Genomic DNA, 7,549 nt, shown 5'->3' with positions numbered 1-7,549 from the left:
GGGGCCTGGTTTTTTAACCTTGAAGCCCATCTTTGTGGTATGTCTTCCTGCCCATACTCTTTACCCTTAGCTTAATGGCTCCAATCTCTTCCTCAGCTTTGGGAAAACCTACAACAATAGGGGTCTGCCCTTGCCAGGGTGCATCCCAAGGAATGCTGCTTTCATAGAAATGCTTGCCTCTCTGTGGCAGGAAGTGTTTGGGAGGGGTTCTGGGCATGAATTCCCACTCTGTTTCTTTGCCTGTTCCGAAGGCCCAGTCCCGCTCTATTTTCCTGTTCGTTCATGCACCTTTGATGGAAACAGAGGCTCTGGCTCTTGCAGTTCTGCAAGGCACACACTATCTGACCCTTTGCCATTGCCTGGCTGCAGGCAGAAGGGTGAAAAGCCTGGGCAACAGAGGAAGACTGGCTGAGTCAGCTTCCCAGTTCTGCCACTTTCTAGCTGTATAGCCTTGGTCAGGTAACTGCGTCTCCCTGGGCCTTGGGGCTTTTTTTGTTTTTGTTCTTGTTTTTTAACTGTAAAGTAGGGATGACCACTGTCTCTACTCTGTGGAATTATTGTGCAAATTGAATGAGGAAATCCATGTGAAGTGCTCAGTGAAGATGAGCTGTTACGACTACCAGAGCTGTTGGCTGTTTTCTATATACCTTCAAATGGGCTAGCATGGCCAGCAGCTTATGCCCTTCTTAAAATACCTACTGAAGCTATTGAGAAGTAGCTAACAAATTCCAAGATCCTGATGTGTTTCTGTCATTTCTCCCAAAGAACTGGCTTGAAGGGTTTGAGTTCCAAGATAGAGCAGTATCATCAGCTACCTTGCTTCTCGCGTAAGGATAATGATGGGGAATCCTACCTATTCTGCCTCTCATTTTTACTTAGTTGGTCCTGTATTTCAGTGTTAGATAGTTGGAACATCCCATCCCAAGTACCAGACTCTTTATCAGGACTTTGTTGGGACCAGCTCAGGTCATGTGTCCATCCCTAGGGTAACCACCGTTGCTGGGGGCTTGAAGGGAAAGCTCCAGGCTCAACCACATGCTAATGGATGAATACCAGATAAGAGGGGTTCCTCCTGCCAGAAGAAAGGGGTGTCGACTGTTGTATCCTGAAAAGACCATCTGAACAATCTGTTGCTTGAGCAGAGCTAAACTCTTTATGCTTACTGCAGTGAGGGAGGGACATCACCTTGAGTCTTAGCCATGTCTCAGAAGGAGGACTTCAGGTTTTCAGGCCTGGGCTGGATGATCTTAAGGCAGATTTTGAGACTGGGCAGTTTATGATATGAGAGCTTTGGGCGCAGCACTTTGTGGGCATATTGCAGTGAGATCTTGCAGCTGGCCTTGATGAGTAAGCTGTTAGTCTTGGTGAAGTAAGCGAAGTACTGGCTCCACAGTGTTATGAAAGATAATTCCTTATGACAATTACATAATAGTTCTTGTGTGTTTCTTATTCCTGTTCTAGATTGTAGTTTCCTTGATGATACAGTGTCGTATTCATTTTTTATCATCCTAAGTCAGGGAATACAACAAAGCCTTGTACAGAGCAGATGCTTAACATATTTGTTGAATTTGGAAGATCTTGAAGCCTAGTTGGGTTTTCTAAAAAGAAATCTAGGTTTTGGTGTATCCAGCCATAGCATTTCCTTAAAGGAATTAATTTAGTGGTTTTTTTTTTTTTTTTTTTTTTTGATCAGCAACTTTTAGTAGAAGTACCTTGCAGTGTACTTTTCTCTTCTACTAATGTACATAACCCATTAAACAGATGGGAGGAGTTTCAGCTTCTGATTGGGGCTGGAAGGGAAATTTGCCCACACACAGTAGTGGTGCTGGTACTTAGGAGCCCAGGAGCACTGCAGGAAAAGGGGGATTGAGCCCCATCACTTTGTTATCGTCTTGTGAATGGAATAAATATCAGGGCTTGAGCGATAGTATTGTCACTTAGAGAAGTGACTTCTTTTTGTAATATCTGAGTTGAATGCTACAAATACACAGTTTCCGGAATTTGAATACTAGATGGAAAGAGAAGTAGAAAACTAGACAGATATTGTTGCTGGAAAGTGTGTTGACTCACTCAAAGAGGGCCAGTTTCCCAACTGCAGTCTGATTCTGCCCCCCGCCCCCACTCCCCCCACCCCGGGGCCTGGGAAGGGCTTGCTGAAGGGTGAGGAAGTCCATGGAATGGAGAGTGTACTGCTCACATCATGTCCAGCCCTGGCAGATGTCAAGGTGGCACTGGGTGGAGGACAAGGGATCTAAGAAGAGATACTATGATACAAGCAGTGTGTGGCTACAGGTGATTTTTCTCATGGTCTGGTGTGTTTGTGTATGTTTGCCTGCTTGCCTTATTTTATCAAAGTTTCTGCCGCTGAAGCAATGTATTTTTGAAAGTCTGGGGAGGGGAAGTATTGTATTAGTTTCCTAGGCTTCTATAAAAACATCACAAAGTGGGTAGCTTAAAGGAGCTGAAACTTACTGTCTTGACAGTTTGAGGCTGGAAGTCCAAAATCAAGGTTTCAGTAGGGCCATGCTTCTTCTGAAATCTGTAAAGGATTCCTTCCTTGCCTCTTCCCAGCTTGTGGTGGTTTGCTGGCAACCTGGGGCTCCTTGGTGTGTAGCTTTATTAATCCAGTCTCTGCTGTCATCCTCACGTGGTATTCTTGTATTTCATGGCCACCTTAGGAAGTCACCCTGGACTAGGAGCCCCACCCCGCTTGAGTGTGATCATACCATAACTAGTTACAGCTGCAACAACTCTACTTGCCAAAGAAGCTCCATTCCTTGGTACCGGGGGGTAGGACTTCAATATCTTTTTCTGGGGGGAACACAATTGAACCAATAACAAATACTATGTCTTCCTCTAAAACTTTTTAATTGTCGCCTGTTTTCTACATAATGCTATTAGTGGAGAGGAGGCCCAGTTCGTGAAAGGAGGTCTGCTTTGATTTGCCTACTTCCCCCCAGCTCCCCACCTCCTCATCAGGGGGCGTCTTTTAGTAACCATAAATCTAAAATAACAGAATAGATTAGTCCCCTACTGTTAATCGTGCTTTGATTTGTTTGATGAATGAATTTTGATTTCTATTTTTAGTGACAAAACAAGGTATCTTTCTTAGCTAAGTGCATGACTTAGCAGGTTTACATGATGTTTGTGAATTTATTGCCATCAGTGTCCAGTTTCCCACATAGAATAACTTCTGCTAACCACTTGAATACCTGGAAGGTACCCATCAATCAGACTTCTTTTAAAGCACCAGATATGGACTCTTGCTAATTGAAGGAGAAGATGAAGAAGAGGAAGAAGAGGAAGGAGAAGGAGAAGACGAAGGATGAGAAGGAGAAGAAGAAGTAGTAGTAGTAGTGTTAGTAGTAGTAATAGTAGTGGTAGTAGTAGTAGTGGTATTAGTAGTAGTAATAGTAGTAATAGTGGTAGTAGTAGTAGTGGTGTTAATAGTAGTGGTAGTAGTAGTAGTGTTAATAGCAGTAGCAATAGTAGTAATAGTAGTGATGGTAGTGGTAGTGTTAATAGTAGTAGTAATAGTAGTGGTGGTAGTAGTAGTAGTGTTAGTAGTAGTAGTAATAGTTGTAGTAGTAGTAGTGTTAGTAGTAGTAATAGTAGTGGTAGTAGTAGTAGTGTTAATAGTAGTAGTGGTAGTTGTAGTAGTGTTAATAGTAGTAGTAATAGTGGTGGTAGTAGTAGTAGTAATAGTGGTAGTAGTAGTAGTAATAGTGGTAGTAGTAGTGGTAGTAGTAGTAATAGTGGTAGTAGTAGTGTTAATAGTAGTGGTAGTAGTAGTAATAGTGGTAGTAGTAGTAGTGTTAATAGTAGTAGAAATAGTAGTAATAGTGGTGGTAGTAGTAGTAATAGTGGTAGTAGTAGTAGTGTTAGTAGTAGTAATAGTAGTGATGGTAGTAGTAGTGTTAGTAGTAATAGTAATAGTAGTGGTAGTAGTAGTGTTAATAGTAGTAGCAATAGTAACAGTAGTGGTGGTAGTAGTAGTGTTAGTAGTAGTAATAGTAATAGTAGTGATGGTAGTGGTAGTAGTGTTAATATAGTAGTAATAATAGTAATAGTGGTGGTAGTAGTAGTAGTGGTAGTAGTAGTAGTTAGTAGTAGTAATAGTAATAGTAATGGTGGTAGTAGTAGTGTTAGTAGTGGTAGTAGTAATAGTAGTGGTAGTAGTAGTAGGGGAGGAGGAGGAAGAAGAGGAAGAGGAAAAAGGAGGAGGAGAAAAGAAGAAGAGGAGGAGGAGGAGGAGGAAGAAGTAGTAGAGGAGGAGGAGGAAGAAGAAAAAGAAGAGGAGGAGGAGAGGAAGGGGAGGAAGAGGAAGAGGAAGAAGATGAAGAGGAAAAAAGAAAAAGGAGAAGGAGGAGGAGGAGGAGAAGAAGAAAGAAAAATTACTAAAAAGATATGGGTCAGCTCAATATTTAAAAGGAAATCAAAGAAGCTGTGGAACTGTGGCAGCTCTGGCAACTGGGAACTCAAGCACAATGTCCTCAGGACTCCGCCCGGGAGGTAGAGGAACTCTAATTGACTTCAGGACCCACATCACCAGCTCGACATGGAAATTCAAGAAGTGAGCATCCTGACTGTCCAGCTGGAGCCCCGTGCCCACAGCAGGACAGGGCAGGGCACCTTGATGGAAAGTTCTACGAAGACTGTGGCCGGGGTGAGAAGGTGATTCTCCAGAATAAAACCAACTATTAGGTAATGGAGTCAGGGCAGCCCTGTTCCTGTCTTAGGAACCATCTGACACATTTGTCGTATGTTTCCGAGTACCAGACATGGTAAATCTCTAGTTCTCTGGAGGCACTCGCGGGAAAAGAGAGGTCACCAGAGGCCTGTTTCATAACTACTTTAAGAAAATTTAAGAAACGGATCCAATACCAGGGCTTTAGCATGTTAGATATCCTAACAATGGCTGCTGATTTATTCAGTTTTCTTTTCTGAATAGCCAATCGGGATAAAGAACAGATAAGGGGTATTCATCAACCCTGTTTATTATCATCATCACTGGAATATTCTGTAGCCCAAACTCTGACAGTCTTCTGGGACTTTCACTGGGAACACACTCTCTTTAACCCAAAGCGCCCAATTGTGAGGGAACATTTGAACTTTTTCCATCTGGTCGGTGCCCACAGCAATGCCATCTACTTCTACTACCTTCGTCTGGGCCGCATAATGACTTTCATAGGCCCTTGGCACTTTTGCCTTCACGTGCCTCCTTTTCTGTAAAGGATATTAAAGATTATATTTTTTGATTACGTGGGTGTAAAGACAAATATAATTCAGGATAGAGTCATTATTATATATGTCTTCTGATATCAAAAGAAATTACAAGTAAAACATTTTTATCGGCCTCTAAAAGCGCTGTGGCACTGAGCCCAGGGTGCCTCTCGGGAAGGTCAGCCCAGTGCTCACTCAGTCTGAGACAGGCCCGCCTCATCTCTCCGCCTCAGCCCTGCTCTGCGAAGGATCCGGAAGCCACAGCCGGCCCCTTTCCGAGAAGTCTGTGCTCAGGCAAGCCCGCATGCAAACAGCCGGCGAGCTGGCCTCAGCCCCACCGCCCTCGGTCTCCTCATTTGTGGGGTGCAGGTAATGATACGAGGTCCTCACTGATTTTTTTTTATCAAGATCACCTGAGAACATGTACACACCTCCCACAGGCTCCCCCATGTGGCAGACACTCCGCAGAGGACGGCTGCACCTACCTCTTGCGACCACTCTCCCTAGGTTGTGAGTGCCGCAGCCCCCCGGAAGGGGCCCCTGGAGGAAATCTGGCTGAAGACTTGATGACGTGACCCCTTCCATGACCTGACACATCTGCAGAAGGGGTCTGATGAGGAAGGCCAGGTGGATCATATGTAGTGAAAGCCATTCCTCCAGAACAGCTCCGACACAGAGATGGAGGAGGACCTCGAACTCCACGGTCTATTTTGAAGAGATGCCGGAACGCAGCGAGTGGAAGCAGTGAACGAGACTGCGTGCGCTGGGCCTGCCGGCGCCACTGTTGGGTTCCAGGTCCAGGTAAGGACCTCAGGCTGTCGTGTCACAGAGCAGCCCCGCGCCCCTGGTACAAACGTCTGCTGCAGAGAGGGGGTGCCGTTCCCGGGCTAGCTCCGGGCTGGTGGGTAGATGTCCAGCCCCTCCGCGGCGGCAGACTCATGCACCGTGATCCTGCGCTGCTAAAATCTGAGGAACGAGCCTCGGCCTCTGGTGTTTTCACGGAGGCGAGTAGGTATTTCCCGGTCGTGCTGACGTGTTTTTGTTCTGCAGCCTCTTCTGCTCTGTCGTGGGTCTCGAGCTTCCCTGGTCGTCAGAGGCAGCTTTGTCAAGAGGGGCTTTCCTGTCACATAGTCCTGGCTTTGTTGCGTGGCTTCAAATGTTTCCTGTCACCGGGCCCGCCCCGAGGTCTCTGTCAAGCACGGCGATGCCGGTTTCTCTGGCAGTCACTCTGCTGTGTCCTCCTGAGGTTTGTAGGGTGAGTCAGGCTCTGCTGTCCAAGGAGCTGGGGCGAACCTTACCGAGAGGCGGCTGGGATGAAGCAGCCCCCGCTGGGGTCGCGCGCAGGGTAAACCGTGGCACCGTAGCCCCCAGTTCTGTTTAGGGCCGGACCCATCCAGCACAAAGAAAAACCCACGACAAGAAAAACTCAGTGTTGACAGAGAAGACCGGAGAAAATCCCCCTAGGCTCAGGTTTGTCTGCATGCGACAGAAGCCCTAAAATAACAGTACCGCAAGTAAGGTGGAGGTTCTTTTTTCTCTGACGAAACAGAAGCCTGGAGGGGCGCCTGGGTGGCTCAGTCAGTTAAGCGTCTGCCTTCGGCTCAGGTCATGATCCCGGGGTCCTGGGATTGAGCCCCGCGTCGGGCTCCCTGCTCGGCGGGAAGCCTGCTTCTCCCTCTCCACTCCCTCTGCTTGTGTTCCCTCCCTCGCTGTGTCTCTCTGTCAAATAAGTAAATAAAATCTTTAAAAAAAGGAAGAAAGAAAAGAAAGAAACAGAAGCCTGGAGGTGGGCAGCCCAGAGCCGCTCCAGCCAGTGGTGGGCTGGGGCTGGCTTGTTCCAGCTTTTGAGAACCGATTGCTGGCTTCCCTGCCCAACTCTAAGTTCAGTGACGTCACAGCGGCAACGTGAAACTGGCCAGGGTGGAGTATTTATATCACAGAAATTGGCAAATGCTACAAATCAGGGTTTTGCCTTCCGGAGAGCCCCTGGTTTAACATTTAACAGCACACCACTGGGTACGGTTCTGTAGAGGGTTAGGGACCCAGGTTCTTCCCATCCTGCTGCTCCACCATCTTTCATGTGGCTCCCATTCTGATGGTTCAAGTTCCTGCGGAAGTTCCAGACATTAAATTACACATTCCAGCCGGCAAGAAGGAATCAACAATGGAGGGGATGTATCGCTATTGGGCAGCAGTGGTATTTTAAAGAGGTTTCTGGGAAGCTGCTATACAACACTTTTTTGGTCAGCACTTAGACAGATGGCTGTACCTAGCTATAAGGGAGGCTGGGAAATGTAGTCTTTATTTGCGGATCCACCCATCAAGC

The sequence above is a fragment of the Zalophus californianus genome, chromosome 9 (genome assembly GCF_009762305.2).
Source record: "Zalophus californianus isolate mZalCal1 chromosome 9, mZalCal1.pri.v2, whole genome shotgun sequence".
NCBI lineage: Eukaryota > Metazoa > Chordata > Mammalia > Carnivora > Otariidae > Zalophus > Zalophus californianus.
The sequence above is the reverse complement of the archived record's forward strand: the minus strand, read 5'-3'. Positions refer to the sequence as shown.